The sequence below is a fragment of the Ictalurus punctatus genome, chromosome 26, assembly GCF_001660625.3.
Source record: "Ictalurus punctatus breed USDA103 chromosome 26, Coco_2.0, whole genome shotgun sequence".
NCBI lineage: Eukaryota > Metazoa > Chordata > Actinopteri > Siluriformes > Ictaluridae > Ictalurus > Ictalurus punctatus.
In genome coordinates this window covers 15,643,169-15,660,907 of record NC_030441.2, presented here as the reverse complement: position 1 = coordinate 15,660,907, position 17,739 = coordinate 15,643,169, and the positions used below count along the sequence as shown (strand labels likewise).

The window sequence follows — 17,739 nt, the reverse complement described above, 5'->3', positions numbered from 1 at the left end:
TCATAATTGGGAACATACAGTCATCCAGCAGCTTGTTTTGAATGGTTTTAGATGTTTTCCAGGCTCCAGCTCAGCTACACCACACCAAAGATTTGAATCTGCCCCAAATCTTCAGCCATTGGAGATGGAGACATCATCTGTTTCTCAGCCTTTGCATGGGAAACAAAGTCACAGTGGTGCGCACACATTTATAATGTACCAACATCATCCACTCCATAATCCCTCTTTCTGATTTTGCGTATCATCGTTGTGCATGGTCCATGCTAATCTTCTCTGTATCGTTCCAATTTTAGTATGAGTGCAATCCCTTTCCCTCTCCCAGTCTTTGGATGGTTACGTGCTGTAACAAAATGCTCATAAGCCTAATTAGGTCAGTCTGGAATCAAGTATCGACTGTCAAAATGTCCATGATGCTCCTGTCTTTAAATGCAGTTTTTTCCTCCTATTTCACTTTTGGGAGAAACCAGACTTGATCTAAAATCCTATAACTTGTGATGGAGATAATTCCTGGAGAGAAACAGGAATATCTGTAGATTTTGGTCATAAGCACTGAATTGGAACAAGCCAAATTGACTATTCAGCAATAAGGTCACAATTATTTGAAGAAATCCCTAATGTCTTAAAAAGTTCAGCATGGAAATATTATTTCTCATTAGTCTTGTCATTTGTCAAAAAAAAAAAAAAAAAAAGACACCCAGCACTCCTAACACCTGAAAGCTGAGAGAAATTATTTGTCTCAGTACACTATATGTCCAACCGAGGAGACAAGCCTTAAAACATATCTTTGAAACGAGTTAACCTTCTGATCTTGCGAAGCTTTGATGAATATTTGATTAAAAGAAAAGAATGTGCCTTTCTTTTTCAAAAACAGTTATAAACAGTCAACAAAAAAAAGAAGCGATACACTCCATCACTGGAATCCTAATGAGTTTAAACCGAAGCTGGGCAAACTAACGCAGTCCAATATGTTCAGCACAGATGGTCGAATCAAACAACTCGTGTTCTTCATCCTGCAGCCTGAATGTTAAAGAGAACACAAGGGATAACACTTAACATTATAATATATTCAGTTAAAGTGTTTAATCCAGTGTGAGTGGGGAAAAGCATGGACTTGTAGCTTGGTGAGTGGCAGCCATGTTGGACTGGTGGCTAGCGCTCAGTGACAGCGACGAGTTTTAGACAGTGCCATCATGACTGTCAGCCATTATCATCTGGGTGTCATACGCCTGCCTGCCTCCTTCAGCCGCCTCGCCGATGACACTCCTCTTTTCGTGCTGTCACTCCCCTCAAAGCCGAACAGAATCGACCAGTACTATCTCCATGAGGACTGAAAATATCCATCACCTAATGAAGACTTTGGGTTGCAAATTTCTAGAGGAAGACGGCTACAAATTCCACTTGTCAGCTCCAGGAAGTGGGTGAAGCGCTGACCTCATGAATAGAAGACACAGCTGAACATCTTGCAATGTGTGGGTGGCTCAATGATGAACCAAAAAAAATTACTTTCATGTTTTTTTTTTTTTTTTTTTTAAGGATGAGAGGCACAGGCATGGACCATTGCAAAGTCTGTTAGCAGAGACTGCACAGGCCTAGTCGGACAGTTTTAAGTATGATTTTCCTTTTATGTTTGCAGATTTTAATAGCAACCGAATATACTTTCCAAACTCTGCAGTTAACAACCATTACACTCAAGTCTTAAAACATTTGCAGTCCAAGGCAAAGCTTACACCATCTGCAGTCATTTATGTATTTGGTGAAGTTAAAAGTGTGTTTATTTTTTAACATTTCTTTATATATATATATATATATATATATATATATATATATATATATATATATATATATATATATATATATATATATATATATATATATATATATAACGTTCTGACCAATCAGATTCAAGAACTTAACAGCGCTGTGGTATAAACGTGTTTATTTTCTTTGCTTAGGTCTCTTTTATGGAGTCACTCTGGTTCTGCATAGCACCATTAATCTTCATTGAAGAGGTTAGGATTTCATGTCATAGTCCTGTCTCTTTCCGTATTCTCTCTCTATCTCTGGCTGTCCCTCTCCTTTTCATTTAAACATGGAATGTTACTCAGGCCTGCTGTAATCTAAATAGTACATCAAACACCCTGAGTCCAGGGCTTTCATTAAAGGCATAAAACATCAGACCTGGGCACACTGAAGTGTAGACTCTGAATATTAGAAAATAAATGAGGTAAATGCGCAGCTCATTCATCTTGTTACCTCGAGCCGAGTGGATCCCCGATTAAATCATATGTAATTATGCACCCAGCGGAGACACACGTGCATCGAAAAGCATCGTTCGAGGACACCGGGTAATGAGAAAGATTCACAAAAAGAGGGTGTGACTTTCAAGCGCCAAATTGTTAAATTGCGCATGCAGGAAATTGAAAAAATCTATTAGCATTGAGCGATGCATTAGGTCAAATCTAGGGGACTTTTCACTTTGTGTAATCACATGACATGACCGTTACTGATGAATCTACAGACTCGGGCTAGAAAGAAATCAGCCTCAGCTGCACTTGTTCATACCATTTTGTGTGTTTTTCTTACAACTGGTAGTGGTGCTGTTGGGCTTAGGTCAACAAAAATCCAAAATATTCTTACCATTTAACAAATAATCTGGTGTGAATGCCAAAAATTAAAGTTTATAGTGATATCCATCCATCCTCTATACCGCTTTATCCTTTTCAGGTCAGTGAAACCTGGAGTCTATCCCAGGGAGCATCGGGCACAAGGCGGGGTACACCATGGACAGGGTGCCAATCCATCACAGGGCACAATTACCTACACACTCACACACTACGGACACTTTAGACACGCCAATCAGCCTACCATGCATGTCTTTGGACTGGGGGAGGAAACTGGAGTACCCGGAGGAAACCCCCGCAGCACGGGGAGAACATGCACACTCCACACACACAGGGCCACGGTGGGAATCGACCCCCCAACCTTGGAGGTATGAGGCTAACTACTAAGCCACCGTGCGCCCCTTATATTGATATCTTTATCTTTATTTTTATTTTTTTTGCCTTGCCAGCTAATTGATACCAGCCTCCATCTTTTCTTTAAACCTGATAACAACAAATATCTCCAATCATAGTAGGAGGATTGGTGCGACTGTGACCATTTAAATCAATAATATTAAATTCACCTTGAGAAGAAAATAAGAACACCCTACAATGTAAGTGACTTAAAAGCAAAAGAGATTTATTATTTTTAATTATTTATTTATTTATTTATTTTATTTTATTTTTTCGGCATCTATCTTTGGAATGTCCTACATTGACATATTAACTCCAAGGTAATCGCTGGGCAGCAGATTGAGTCATGGTCTTCTTCAGTCCAACGAGAGTGAGGTAGACATCAATAATCCATGTTCTGTACAAAGAACAAGCCCTGTATTGATAACTTTATCCCATGAGATACAGCAAACACTAAAGGATTTGTCCTCATAATGGGAGCTGTCTTAAATTGTTCCCAGATGCACTACAGAATGGGGATTATGGGTCCTGCTGGGAAACAGTTGTCACCGAAAGAACATAACTACCAATGCTACTGTGGTGTTGCACACGGCTCCCCAGGTGCGATCGATTTGTCAGTGAATGAGCAAGAAACCACCAGTGTGAACAAAATGTCCTGGACTTGTCTATAAAGTCCTGTGAGAGTGTAAAGTTGGACTCTTAAGCCTCAGAGATAGCACTGAGATATCTCCAAGAATAAACCACTTTGGGGTATGTGGTTATACAGTAGGAGAATCCTCAATGATATGGTGGTTTTGGTGTACAAAGTATAAAAGATTTTTTTCCTATAACAGCACATTCTGAAGTGTTGTATTCCTCTTATAGCACAACTGCTTATTTCTTAAACAATAACACATTGTACTTTTTTTTTTTTTAAATCAATTTATAGTTATGTTTAAAGTTGTTGGATGTGCGGTTTTGAAGTTAGTTCATGTTATCACTTATAGCAGCTATAAAGCACTGTTCCTTCATCAGCCTCAATAACATGTAATGTAACACGTAATGTAACGTAACATAATGCTCAAAACACTGATGTTGCTTTAATACTGTAAAATAAGCATTGCACTCCGAACAAAGGTTAAATCTAGAACCTTTATGGTTCTTTGGTTGTCCTTTTGGACCCTTAGAAGTCCTATTAAAATATATAACTGTGACATCATAAAGTACATTTGCATATCAAATTCACATGCAACCAATCAGAATGTATTCCCAGCTCACGCCCAGTGTTCCTGGGATAGGCTCTGGATCCACCGTGAGCCTGACCAGGATAAAGTGGGTCCTGAAGATGAATGAATGAATCAATCAGTCAATGAATGTACTAGTTAAAAGTGTAGCCTATAAAAATCATTCAAAATATCCCCAAATCAAACATTTTACTAAACTGTGGAATTAAGGATATAAAGCATTTATGCAGTCAGTGAACTTAAGCGGAAACTGAAAAAAATCTTATAAACAAATAAACATATTTTCCGATTCTTTTCCCATTTATGTAACTGTGTACTATCTGTTATTGATTTTTAAGCTACAGCACAAAAGACCACACAGAACTTTAGGTACAGACATGATCTAGTTAATTCATCATATGTTTCACATTCTAATATTTTTTTTCTCTATAATTTCATATCACCTTTTTACTGTCCAGCTGTGGACTTGGCAAATAAACACAGTAGAAGAGTAGCTACAATTAACCTATTCATCAATGAACAATAATGCAACCTTCACACCTGGCTTAGCTGTGAATGCTGCACAATTGTTTGTCCTGTATGAGATTCTTTAACTCATTAATAGAGATTGACTGTGAGAACACACACACACACACACACACACACACACACACACACACACACGCATATGCAACTGCCCCCTCACCTATCTCTCCAGACATGGGAGTCTGTACATATAATACCCCAGAGAGTGCTTTACAAACACAGCACGGCAAAGTCTATAGACATCCGCACCTCTCCGTCTTTAATTGTACCCTCCGCAATCTCTTATTTGCTGAAGGGAGACCCGCGATGGCCGTGACCTCCAAAGAGCTCTCTGAGATCTTTACTGAACCAGCGAAGGATTGCACAAAGGGATTAATACTGATACCGTGCAAAGGAGGGGAAGCAGGGAGAGAAAAGAACAGGAACTAACAGAGATCAAGACAGACGGGTGAGTAGACAGGCAGGGATGCAGAAACGTCACGAGAGCTTGGGATTCCATTCAGGAATAAAAGGAAAGGTTTTTCAGAAGGTAGATGTTTATCAGCTGCTGAAAACATCTGAAATCTTAAATCCGATTTTCATCTGTAATCTGAAATGGTTTCCTGAAGTCGTGTTTAGAGGTTTACAGTTTATAGGTTTCAGGTTTCAGAACCTAAACCGGTTCTTCTAGGAAGCCTCTGTAAATGGAAAAGCTTCAGAGTTCTACATAGACTCTTTAAAGGTTCCCATAGAAAGAGGGTTTATATGTAATTAACAGTTTTTAGGGGGCTCTACTTGGACCTCAGTCTAAAAAGGGAAACACCATATGTTCTAGAATTCTACATGGAACCTTTAAGAGTTCCCAAAGATAGTTTGTTTTTAATAGTTAAAGGGTTCCCATAGATATAATCATGGGTTAAATTGGAATTTGGCAGGTAAGGGAACTCTTGACATAAAACGGGGTTGGAGGGTCGGACTCGGCAGCTTACCTTAAAACAGCTGACCTGCTCTGACGTGCGGCACTGTTGCTGTTCTGGTCTGTGGCACTGCCCTGACCCTTGCTTATCTTTGATTTGGAGCAGCTGTTCATTCTAAAAACAGATGCAAAGTTTATATTAGACATTAAACAGAACCACAGTAAAAATAGAGTACAGGCCTATACTCTATATTTGATATATCTCTTTAACATATTTTTACATTCTTGGTCTTTAGTAATTTATTTAATTGGTATACATTGTTATTATATAGTAAAAATCACCACAAAATACCCTTGAAAATAATCATTCAGCAGCAAATTCCGCATGGCTCCCATTCTGTCCATCACTGTAAGATACATTAAGTTGTAAAGATTTGTGTGTACTGTTTGCAAGTTAAAGATAGGATTAGCATCTTTATTATTAAAATGTTCTGTCCACTGTTTGAATTAAATTCACTAGCTTATGTAGGCTACAGCAATGGACTTAATCACACAAGCTATTGCTACAGCAAGCAAACCAACCAGCTAGCTAGCAGCATTTGAACATCATTTGATAAACAAACTTGAACATTATCAGGGTAAATACTCGGATAGGGTACGAGGCCCTGTACGAGGCGAACTTGTTGTGTGAGGCCCTGCTATTTTACATATTGGAGTATCACAGTATATGTAACAACTCAATATTTGAAGTATAATATAGCCTTCATTTGATTTAGAAGCATGTTGGGTCAAAAAAAACGATATTGTAGGTATTGCAGGACAGGCCCGAGCTGCGAGGCCCTGTGCGCCCGCACACTTGGCACAGCCCCTGATGTGACGGCTCTGACGCACCACACTGTGACTCGTACATAAGATTATCATATTTATTATAAAAAGTTTGGTTAGGTGGACACAGTAAACTTATCGCGCTATCGCGGTTAAAATGAACTGAGTAGATTTGGGAGTTTGTGCTTGCATGTCCTGCATCTCACATTTGACGTGCGGGTTTTTGAGCTTTCTCTGTTACTAACGACAGTGGGCAATAACTGGGACACTCTTTTTTAAAAAAGCTGAAATGTGATTGGCTCCTGGATTGACAGTGACAGCAAATACAGCCTATAAGTAAAACGAAAAGATGGGGGTCAAATCACGTTTCATTTTTTTATTTATATGGGTTGTTTTTTTCCCTCCTCTGACTTAGAGAGTGTCGAAACACCATTCCAGCCCGTTCTGCCCCAATTTAACCCCTGGATATAATTATGGGGTTTTTAGACAGTTTTACTTGGAACCTTCTCTAAAAGGAGAAACTCTCCATGACAGGGTTGCAGGTGCAGTTAAGACGTTTTATTTCAAGACCAGGCAGACAAATCCAAAAGGGAATCAAACTCAGGAATAGTCCACAAGCAGAGGTCAGACAATGAGCAAATGGCAGTAGCAGGCGTAATCCAAAATATATAAACGAGGGACAGAATATCACAACATGAAACAAACAGCTCAGTAAAGACAAGCAGATTAACAATGAACAATACTTCACACAGAACACAAGAGAGTTTAAATATACAAACTCATCAAAGGGCAAACTGAAAACAGATGCGAGTAATGGAGACACACGAGAGGGAGACAACCAGTGACAGGACATGGGTGGAGAAAAGACGTGATTCGAAACGAAACACACACGGAAACATAAAGAAACATGACAGTTCATAAAAGTGCGCCGTAGCACTGCAGGCTGCTCATGCGCACCGAGCGTCTCGCTCGTAGCACATGGACGGGGGAATACGTGACACTTTAAGGGTTCCCATAGAAAGTGTTTTATAATTAATTCTGAAGTCCCACTCTAATCTCTACTTAAGACAAATTATGAACTCAAGTAATGTAGCTGAGGTTGAGCAACTCTCAGAGCCAGAATTTACACACCCTGCTCACAGTGCTGCCGTTTATACATTCATTTTTGTGCTCTTCTTTTCCATTTGCTTTGAGTGTTATATATTTTTTAAAAAGGCTACACCCACTTATCGCTTAAATCCTAATACAGATAGGATTTTGAAGCGCTAACCATAAACGTATAGATACAGATAGAGATAGTGGCATTTCATTACTCCCCTACACCACACACATATACACAGTTTTAACATCGCCCAAGAGGAAGCTTCCAAGTATATTGTTTGGCGACTTGCCTTGCAGTTTGAAGCCACTGGTGCTGTTGCCAAAGGTATTCGTGGTGCCCACGTATAATTCCAATCCCCGTTCTCACAAGGTGACCTTTCCTGTAAGTATGACGTGATCCTCGCTCAATCAACTGTAATCCTCTTCAAAACTGGGCAACTGAATTAAAGTGCAGATACACTGGAGATAGGCCTTGACTATAAGCAGATTAAAGATTCAAACATGTAGATTAATTTCCGAACATAAAATACTGCTGATGGAGAGAGAATGAAGTGCAACAGTGAGGAATATGATTGATGTTTGCTACATGGGAGACACAATAATTTAAATTTGAATATCATATATATATATGTTTGTTTTCTTTACTACTAAGTGAATCATCAAGTCTAATTTGCTTGTATGCTACTTTCGCTGAACAAAAAGTGCCTGGCATTGAGCTCAAAGGTCACCTCACTTTGCTCCAAAGATGATGACTGATCTAATTTACTCATGAACTCATTTAGTCTCAGTGTTAAAGGAGATAAGGTGATAAACGAAGTCACAGTGCTGTCAGGTCAGTCTCAAACCAAACTAATCAAGTGGAGAGCGTTAAGGCGGACAGGCTGCTGACTCTTACATTTCCATATACATTGGCTTCAGGCTGTCATGTTGAGTTTATGGGACAGCTCTGAAAGAAATAATCAAAAGGGGACAGGCCTGGTCTGTAGGTTTTGGGCTGGGTTACAGATTTCCCACACTAATGGGATGAATATGGTGAGGGAAGTGGCAGTGCATATACAGACACACTGAGGCTCTGTTTACACTAGTGCATTCTCGTTTTTAAATGGCATTTCAAATGAAATAGTCGAATGCCGGTGCTACTGCTCTCAAATGTTACTCTGTAGCCCTGTGTATATACATATATATATATATATATATATATATATATATATATATATATATATATATATATATATATATATATATATATATATATATATATATATATATGTGTGTGTCTATGTGCCTTTATATAACTGGGTTGTGCTTTGTGTTCACAGGTCACGTTACCACCAAGCTAAAGGCAATAAGGGTCCGTTATCGGTAAGTGGTTGACTCTGGTCTGAAAAGTGGCCATGGACATGTGGTCTTGCTGTTCTTTGAACTCTGTGAGTCAATTTGGGGAGGATCTCTGGCCACACAGGCAGCCCCGGAAGTTTCAAACTGAAACGGGGTCTTCAGCACTTCCAAAAAGTCTATATTCTCGAGGGTCGAAAACGCCGGAGTAGTGTAGACGAGTTATGCATTTTAAAACAAAAACACACTAGTGTAAACAGGGCCTGAATCAATGCTTCAGTCACTCTTCTGTAGCACTGACTATTGGAGGTTTTAAATGATATTGGCCACAGCTTACACACCCTTGTGCAACCATGAAGAACATAGAGCTAAATCCGCCTTGCTTGTGGTGTTATTACATAGGTGGTAGACCTGATTGCAGGAGTTGGATGAATACTTTTAATCAAGCAGTCCAATTTCATAGAAAATGTGGGGTATTGTAATCATTGGAAGCCATTTTGTTGCGATTTTGCATGAATAAAGTCATAGAAAAACCAGTGGCCATTAATGTTGTGCTCATGTGAATTTGCAATAATGATACCCTGTTGGACACATTTTGTGTAAATTATGGGAACTGCACCACTGCAAAAATAAGACTTGAAGGTATTCACGTGTGCTGAAGAATAAGAAATAAAGACCTAGGGCAAAAAAAAAGAATCCATGCACTACAATTCTGACATATTTTAGTAAAGCATATGCTTCTTGGTTTTAAAACAGATGTTGGCTACATTAAAAAGATTATCTGTAAATCTGTCAGTGAAAAACCCAGCACATGTCAAAAGTGTCAGCGCACATTTACTGAACAGCAGGCAAGAACAACATGGAATCATTAGCACTGTCACTTTATATCCAACATGACAGGCTGTTTTCTCAAACATAGCACAGGACTCTGGAGAGTAGTGTCGATCCGAATGTTTTTTCCCCCTCACAAAGTCATAGTCAAAATCCATGTCCAGGGTGAGGAAGCAAGCAGAGAAAGTTACCTTAAACAAATCAATAACAGGAGCTAGGTAAAACAGGCTAGAGTCAAAACAAGTCAAAACACCAGAAATTAATGACTAGGGACTTGGAAAAACAAGTTGGAAGTTCATGAACTCAAAAGCAAAAATCCCACTCAAAAAATGCTGTAAAAAAAGCACAGAGTTAATGTGAAACAACTATCAGATAAGATAAGTAATAAGAAAGGGTCTGCAGTGGGGTGCGGGACACTGACTGCGATGAGACGAGCAAGCAGTGGACATATACTTCAGGACACATACTTCAGACAGTTGTTTCACATTAAATTTGTGCTTTTCTAGTTCAAGGCTTGAGACAGATGTTGCAGTAAAGAACATGGCTTGAGAGTGACACTGAGGAAAGAGCAGTGCCTAAGACTAAGACAGAGGTCGTGACTGGGGAAAAGACAAAGGCTTCAACCCACATTGAGGAAGTATCAATGAATAAAGTTGATATAGGAAAAAAAAAACATATTGACATATGACTAACACCGGAGCTATGCCACAGGATGGGATCAGGATCTGTAACTGACACTAAAGAACCTTAAAGTCTGAGTAAGTCTCAGGGGCTGAATTTATTCCAGGGGAGGGCTCAAAGTTGGAGTCAGACTCAGGGGTAGTCTCAAAGTTTGGGCTTACCTCTAAAGGAAAAACACAGAGAGAGCCTTCTGATAGGAAAAGAACAGGATATATGACCTAGCCTTAACAACTTAAAGTAACTAGACCTGGAGATAGATACAGGGGCTGAGTCAAGTCAAGCCAAGTCAGTAGATCTTTATTGTCATCACAGCCATATACAATGTGCAGTACACAGTAAGATAAAATAATGTTTCTCCTGGACCAAAGGTGCAAGATACATGCGAGACATACACAGTGCTGACAGGACATAAATAAAGTGCAGTAGGAATAAGAAGCATGCAGAGACAGGGGTATGAGAAACAGTGGGGTGGATACTCAGAGGGGTAGTAGAGCATAAACAGTCCAATAACAAAACATTTAACATGCAATAAGACATCGCATTAAACACAACAAGGTTCATAACTGCGACTTGAAATGAAATTAAGTTTAAAGTGACAATGCAGGAATGGTTGTGAACCTGACATAAATACAATTTAAAAATGAAATACTGTGATTGTGAGCCAATACATTTAAAGTGTCAGAGTGTGTAAACAGTAAGTCAGTAGTCAGTGCAGTAACTAATTGTACAGTAAGTAACTGTATGACAGAAAGAACAACAACAACCATTAAAGTGAAATGTGCGTCATTAGCGGGTAGGTTATTAGTTGGATCCCAGGGTTATATGTGCGAAGGGGGTCAGTATAGTACATAGTCTGACAGACTGGGGATAGTAGCTCTTACTCAGTCTGGGAGTCATTGAGCAAATGGTGAAAAACCTTCTGCTGGATGGCAGAGGGGCAATAGATTGTGGGACGGGTGAGTGACAGGGATGCTGTGTGAGTAGAAAATGTGCTGAACAGTGGGTAGAGGCGTGCCAGTGATGTCTACACTATTAACTATAGTGTAGGATCTTGTGATCTGAGATGTTCTAATTCCCAAACCAGCCAATGATGCAGCTGGTCAGGATGCTCTCTATGGTGACCTGTAGAGTGTGGTGAGGATGTGACAGGAAATGTTTGCCTTCTTCAGGTTCCAGAGGAAATGCAATCGCTGTTGGGATCTCTTGGACAGGGAGTTGGTGTTGATTGTCCAGGTGAGGTCTTGCCTGGGTGTGAAATGCCAAGGAATTATGTGCTCATCACTCTTTCTACTGTTGAGCCATTTATGCACAGGGAGGAGTAATCAGAGTAGAACTTCCTGGAGTCAAATTATTTTTTATTTTGCCTGTTTTAGGCGATTTAGGCCTGTTTAAGTCTGGCTCGGGGCAGCCTCAGGAACTGAGATCTGAACATTGGGTACTGTTTGGATACCAAACGTGACAAGAAAGAAGGCTAAACAAAAAGGAGACCCAAAACAGCACGTGATGCAACAAAAGAACAGGATCTATGACTTGGAGACAGATTAAGGAGTATAAATAGAAATGAAAAAGAGTTGGCCAGCTTAGCAAAGCATTAAAAAAAAAAGTAGCAAAAATAAGGGATTTATTAATAAATTGTCACGATAGTAGTTCAAGGACAGAGAAAGCAACAGTGACTGTGTGAGAGATTAGAATAGGAACCACTAGAGCCGCTGTCAAGGAGAGTACCATTGGTGCAATATCTTTGGGACTTGTTGGACAAGCTGGGGAAACATGCTGTTGTACATGTGTGGCTGTACTGCAGGTTGTGGTCTATCTATCAAAATCCAGATAAACTAGTTGGAGGACTCAGGAATCCATTTGCCTGCTTTAAGCTGAGCTTCTAAACCCCATGGGTCTGACTATAAAAGGGGTTTCTCCACAGATTCCCAGCCCACTTACACTCTCTCCTGGTGAGTCCTGAGAGCATGAGAAAGGAGCTTACCCTCTCTGAAAGCTATGAATAAACTGTGTCTCAATACATTAAACAGTGGAAAATCTCCATAGATAACATTTCACATATATATTTTATTTATTCCACAAGAACTTGTATTAAGATAATCCTCTGCCTCGATCATGACACCTATTCAGCCTGAAATCTAAAAGGATTAAAAAAACAAAAACAAAAAAAAAACACTCTCAAAAAATGCGTTTGTTTATTTATTTGTTTTCACTCGAATGTCCACACAAAAACCTATCATTCACCCATTAGAGACGAAGGTTTGGGACGAGAAATTTTGTTTCCCCGCTACTTTGATTCCACGCACACATGATGATTTCATGAAAAGTAAAACCTTGAAACTTCAAGTAACAATTTTCCCCCTCATCTTTTTATAATACACACATGTTCATTCTTTTTTTCTGGTTGATGTTCGCTACTCAGAGGCTTGAATCTCAAATGCTGCACTTTCACCATATATATGCTCAATGAGTAAGGAATGTGACTGAGTGTCTTCTAACATTCTTACAATCTGGCAAAAAATATAATCTTATTCTAGACCATGTGATCAGCATGTCATATTCTGGAGAGTGTTTTGAGTTGTTTCACACCTGATTCTACTGTGCTTGATAACTACATAATGTGTGTTTGATAAATACTTGATATTACAGAAATATCTTGATTTCATAGGGACCATAAAACAGCTAGGAGTACTTACTTCAGCCATTACCAACTTTAACCATGAATAAAATTTTGAAGGTGATATTGTTAAATAGTAGATTCTGGTTGTTAATTAATGTTCTATAACAGCAGCCCTGACAGTAGTGTTGACTGAAAGGCAAATCAGTTTTACAGTATACAGTATTTATGTGCTTATTTTAATATAGTCTCTTTTCTATAGTACTTTACACTTAGTATAGTGCTTACACAAGGACCTGTATAGTGGATGCTCAACTTAAAAGTGTGTAATTGTTTATATGGGGAGGTTTTCTTTGAGGAGATGACAGGATTTTACATTTTTGGAAGGTGTGTCCAGTATCAGTGCCCTGTACAGTCAGAAGTAAAAGTGTAACTTTAAGTTATCTGACACAAGAGAGTCCCCATGAAGCATTTGCTATTTCCAGGTTCTATGGGACCTGATAAGTTGTGTTCCCTTTCAAAGGGAACTCAACGTTGCATGAGCATCACACTATGGGAAGAGCATCACCCTCGTGCATGACCGGCATCTGAAGCTTGTGTAACATCATGCATGATGAAATATCACGTTTCTGGGGAAAAACCATACACAAGCTGTATTTATAAACCTGTGATGTCTGATTATTCGGCCATCGTGGGGCATGAATGGCTATTTAGCTATCCACAAGGAAATTGTTTGCATTCAAGAGGCAAATTTTTGTCTCGTGGTGAGGAACGTCAGCTAGACCCAGTGAACTGCACAATAGCTACAGTCCTGGAGTTCTTACAATGACATTTCTCAGCAGGGTTGGCTCCTTCTACAATCAGGGTCTACATGACTGCCATTTTGGACAGCCACACCCGTATTGATGGAGCCTCTTTGGGGCAACATCCTCTAACATCGTGGTTTATGCATGGTGTCAGGCAGATGAGGCACATCTGCAGACCACGCATACCTTCCTGGGACCTATCTATGGTCCTGGAATGTCTGTCAGGTGTCCCATTTGAGCCCCTAGAGTCAGCCTCAGTCTGACTCTAAAGGTAGTACTTCTGCTGGCCCTGACATCTCTCAAGAGAGTAGGAGATCTACAAGCTCTCTCTGTTGTCCCCTGGATTAGCCAAGGCCTTCCTATCTCCTAGGCCGGATTATATTCCTAAAGTGCCTACGTCTGCTGCCCAGCCTGTAACGTTGCAGACTTTCTGCCCTCCTCTGTTTGTCATACGGAACAAGAGGAATTGCACCTACTGTGTTCAGTAAGGGCTCTCTGTACTTACCACCACCGGTGGTCTATGCCACACACATTCATTTGATATTACAGCCTATACATTCCACCCTGGGCTTGAGTGTCTTGCAGTGATAATCTGCCTCTGATCTTTTGAACAGGCCATGCCCTCAGTATGATGGAATGGGTATTCTCGTTCCCACAGCGTGAATCTCGCGCAATGTTGAGTTCCCTTTGAAAGGGAACGTGTGGGTTATGCATGTAACCCTGTTCCCTGTGAAGGGAATGAGATGTTGCATAGCTTTGTCATACTGGGGCATGCCTGTGAATAGCATCTTTGCTTCAGATAATAGAGGCTGAAGGCGTGGTTCACAGGTGCCATTTTTATATCACGCAATGCGCTTAATTTTCACGTCAACTGATCACGGGAGGCCTATAAATAGGCATGATGTTACACAAGCTTCAGAAGCTGGTCACGCGCGAAGGTGCTTCCCACAGCGTGAGGCTCATGCAATGTCTCGTTCACTTCTCAGGGTACAGGGTTACATGGGTAACCCAGATGCTTTATTTTTGCTTTATTAATTTCAATTAAGAGAAAAAAAGAGAGGCTAGTGAGGGAACAGTTGACATAAACAAGGCCAGACCTTTCATTGCTGTTTCATGTTATTCTCGCATTTTCTAATTTGCTAATTATTGCCCATTAATATTTTCACCTAGCATTTATACCAGTGAATGTACCTTCACCTGTCAGGAATCACTGGAGGATGCAAGTGCAGGTACTCAATGGTTTTATTTAAGAGTAGCAAACTGAACAGAAACGTAATCCAAAGGCTGAGTAAGATTCAGGCAAGGGTCCAGCAATAAACAAACAATGTGATCAAGACTAGGTAAGAGCAAATAAGTAATCAACAGCTTGGTATAGACTGGTACAAAACCAGAGCATATGCTTTGCGATGAACAAAGAAACACGACTACAATACGGACACAAACTAATCAAGGGGCAAACTGAAAACAGGTGACAGTAATCATGACACGTTAAGGATACAACCAATGACATGACATGGGCGGAGACAAGACATGAAACAAAACAAAATATATTTATATTTTATATGGCAATATAAATAAACACATAACAATGCGGAAGTATGTGCCGTAGTATTGTGAGTTGCTATGTGTGCAGCGTTTGGTGAGAGGGGAAGATACATGACACTTATACAGTCTTTTAGAAGACACACTGCCCATTTCACATTTGGTTGCTCTGAAATCCCTCATCTGCTTTATTATTAATATTGTACTAATTTTTTTTTTAGAAAAAACAAACTACAAAACATCTGACAGTCATTCGTATTGCGTTGGACACTTTTGCGTCCTTACACACAACTCCAAAAATTTATTGAAATTAATTGTTATTTTTTCATCCATTACAAGCAATTAAAGCTATTAATTATGAATCTTTTCCATGACAGCCATTCATTGTCCCTTGTCATGAAAAATGATCTGCAATTATTTAATCACCACCAAGATTATAGGTGTCTACAATAGAGGAAGGCCCTGTTAGCAAGACATGTTACGACTTTTATGCATTCTACCTGTCATGGCAGAGGACAGCAGGCCAGAATGCTCATCGACAGAGAGAATCGATATCTAATTACCGGGTGCACATTAGAAAGTTGGGGTGGGGGTTGGGGGGGGGGGAGGGGGGGTTGCAGCCTCTCCCATCATTCCTCTCCAAGCTCAATAGCACATACTTGGATTATTTCTTAACCCTGCATTTGCATGGCATCACTGAGGGACTGTCTTAAGAATCCACTGGCATCCACTTTTGCTTGCGCTGATTTAGCTTGCTGCAATCTGGCAAAACTGTGTTCGATTTACAGCACATCACCGCTAATGATAACATCACTGTGAAAATCGGCAGGAGTGAGTGTGTCTTGCAGATTTAAAAAAAAAAAAAAAAAAAAAAACTCAGCCAGTTTTGATCTGCAGCTGAGCTAGGAAAGTAATTTGAAGTGAGACACATCAATATTCTCCAGCTGCTTTACTTTCATTCAGGTACTTCAATTTAGACAGTCACAGCAGGTTTGGTTCAGATCTGTTCTCCTTGTGTCATTGCCACTGCAAGTCATCCACCATGTAGGATCGAACCAGGCAGCAGAGATGATAACAAGGAAAGATAAGACATTCCATTTAGACAACCCTTAACCACTCAAATCATAATTCAAAGACACTGGGTGGGACTGGTGCCAAAAAGTCTGGGGTGGACGGACAAACAATACCATTAGTAAACACTAGCGGACTTTGTCAGAGGGGCTACCTGGCTGAATGTTGCAGTAAAACCATAAATCCCCCGCCCCAAAAGAAAAAAATGCCACAAGTGGGTTGAGAAGCAAGCCCTTTTCCTGGACTCACCAAACCAGATGGCTTATTCATCAGATAAAACCCAAGGTCCTTCAACCGTAAAGTAATAACTTCAGGGAGAAAACGGGGAAGTCCCCTCTTCCTTTCTTGAATCAGCACATTCCACAATCAGAGCAGTCCACAGAAACAATGACTGTGAAAATTAATACATCTGTAAAACAACTGCAATCACCTATTTTCTGCCATGCTTTCTTCTGGACTTCTGGACACTAAGTTGCCACAAATCGCTTCATTTATTTAGCATACATTAGTATAGTAATACTAACATGATTGTTGTATTTTACTGTTAACAATGTACTTAACAACAGTTAACAGATGTCTTGTGTGGTATGTGTGTATTAGTTGAATAATTTTTCGGATGAATAAAAATAAGGAAAAACAAATAGTATGTCATTATATGTAAATGTTAGTATTTCGGACAACGTTTAATCCACATATTATGAAAAGCATGGAGCCACCCATCCGCAGAGACAACAGACTGATTTTACATCATGGGCGGAGCATATGGCTTACACCCTGTCCTAAGACAATCTCTGGTTGGTTGGAACCCTTAGGGGGTGCGACTAGCCAGTGAGAGTTAAAATCCAAATTTCTTCTCTCTTCCGCTCCTGGCTCAATCAACTCAACTCATCTCACCTCATCGAGGGCGGCGGGAATGCTCTAATCAACATCTGCTCGGAGACCCAGCCTAGAGCTCATCAGCTTTTCAAACCTCCCGCCGCCAGCTCTCCAAACATCCCTCATACACCATTTTGTTCATCATTCCAGTTGGTCTTCCAAGACGCCACTCAAGGGCCGACCAGACCATCGCGTAATGAGGAAATCCCTTCAACACAACTATCAACAGGCAAGCAGTACCCCATCTAGCTAAGACTTGTGCATATAATATTAAGTATAAAGCCCTTCTAAAGAAGTGAACTTACATTGATAGATTTGATGGTTTGTTCAGGTCATGGTCTGTGAAATAACATCCTGCGTTATAAACTTGGAACTTCATTCACTCTGTTAAACCATGTTC

The 17,739-nt window shown here is 40.0% G+C and overlaps 1 non-coding gene across 1 annotated transcript; it reads right to left on the bottom strand.

The window, feature by feature from the left end:
- Positions 1–209: 209 nt before the first annotated feature.
- Positions 210–314, bottom strand: LOC124626396 (U6 spliceosomal RNA). Its single transcript, XR_006981176.1, has one exon. It is a non-coding gene; the product is annotated as a U6 spliceosomal RNA (small nuclear RNA).
- Between the last annotated feature and the right edge of the window lie 17,425 nt (positions 315–17,739).